The following is a 1,831-nucleotide window of genomic DNA, read 5'->3' on the forward strand; positions in this document are numbered from 1 at the left end:
AGATAATGAACAGAGGTTTTATAATTCTGTGCATAACCTCTCTCTCTATCCAAACATAAAATGCATTTGAATGACAGTCTGTCACACTTGAGATAAATATGTCAGCTCTAACCAGATGGCAGAGTATGTGATGAGTTTTTTCCTTCTCAGTTTCTCATCTGCCATACAACAACCTAAGCTTTGTTGAACCAACTGTTTTAAATCTGGGCCTGATGTTTCTCTCCTCCTCATACTTCTTACATTATTTGTCCTCTCTCTTTGGCTTCTGATGTTTCTTCCCTTCTCTACTCCAAGAGCAACTGAATCTTGGTTCCACCAAATCCTCTGACACCAGGAACTCATATTGCCTATCTGCCATTGTTTACACACACTTCAACCCACTCACTATATTTTCTATCTTTCCTCGCGGAAGCATTGTCGATGTTCACTTCCCAGGGAAATGTCAGCTCTGGAATTGCACCACCTTCCTTTTCTTGTATCACAAGACAAGAGCAGGTCTTCTGGTGACAAAAGTTGGAAGTAATATCCACCCTGAATGTGAACAGGGCCTCCAAACACCCGTCCTATTTGGTAGCATTCTTCTTTCTTATGGTGGCTGGCTTGCACTGTTCATTTTCTCTGCAAAACTTCATCTTCTTATACACCACTACTTGTGGCCTTTTGCCATTGCTCAGTCACTCTATGCTCTCTGCATCAATCTGTGCTCCGGGTGATTGGTTATGCCACCCTGCATCACTGTCCTCCACACCGATTGGGCACTTGGAGAAGTTTTTTTTCTTTTTTTTAGTTAGAAACAGAATGAAAACATATACGATAATAATTCAAGTTTTTTTTAGTAAATCTGCTTGCAGTTGCCGATACTGGATGATACAACCATATTGTATTATCTAATACAAAAACTGTCAAGGCTACAAGCAGATATGGAAGGACATATACATACATATATATATATATATATATATATATATATATATATATATATATATATATATATATATATATATATATATATATATACATATATATATGTATAACAAAGTAAACTTGCAAGGTTATATATATGACATGTACGTGTGTGTGTATATATATGACATGTATGTGTAAATGTATATACCCATATAAGGTATGCATATGCAATGCCAGATTTAGATGAAGTATAGACCCAAGGTATTACTCCCCTCCCACCGTCACCACTAGCAAAAGTATGGAAGATTATCTTAAAACTGAATAAAGCCAATGATTATGGGTGGGTGAAATTCAACACTTCACAATTTGTCCTCTGAATGGCATAAAATGTTTAAATACTGGAGTGATTGCGAGGGTGGTGGGAACGACTAAATGTTGAAATTAATTTTGTAAATCTTTCACAACAACTGAACTCTGTAAAAACCTTGTGGAATAAGCAGGAATTTTTAAGAAAATACTTTTAAAAAATTTTTCCTGTTACACTCTTTAAAGAACTCTTGTGCAGATACATTTTATTTTGTGGGCAGTGTCAGTAAGATGGTCACAACAAACTGACATTGATTGTATGACACTTTTGAGGTCCTGATATGTGTTGGTAAATGGTTTTAAAATAAACTACAATCAAAAACTAAAAGTTTTGTTCTTGTTTTTTGTCTTTGACTTTCTTCATAGAAAGAAGTTTCAAAAGTCCGTCAGAATTAGTCACTTTTACTGTGCAGAATACTCCTTGTGGCCTCAAATTCATTTTTGAGTCATGGATAAGATCTCTCTCCCAAACAGTGACAATTAAACTAAGAATTAGCCACATGAATGCTTCCACATTATGGAGAACCATCTGACATCTTTTTTATTGCTCTACGTTGTA

The 1,831-nt window shown here is 35.5% G+C and overlaps 1 long non-coding RNA gene across 1 annotated transcript in view; it reads left to right on the forward strand.

Annotated features, from left to right (window-relative positions):
• LOC128249772 (uncharacterized) overlaps positions 1 to 1,600 on the forward strand; it is a 6,454-nt gene extending 4,854 nt beyond the window's left edge. Inside the window, exon 2 of the long non-coding RNA XR_008265875.1 lies at positions 16 to 1,600. This is a non-coding gene — a long non-coding RNA (uncharacterized LOC128249772). The remainder of the gene's footprint in view (positions 1 to 15) is intronic.
• The last annotated feature ends 231 nt before the right edge of the window (positions 1,601 to 1,831 follow it).

This window comes from Octopus bimaculoides, chromosome 18, assembly GCF_001194135.2.
Source record: "Octopus bimaculoides isolate UCB-OBI-ISO-001 chromosome 18, ASM119413v2, whole genome shotgun sequence".
NCBI lineage: Eukaryota > Metazoa > Mollusca > Cephalopoda > Octopoda > Octopodidae > Octopus > Octopus bimaculoides.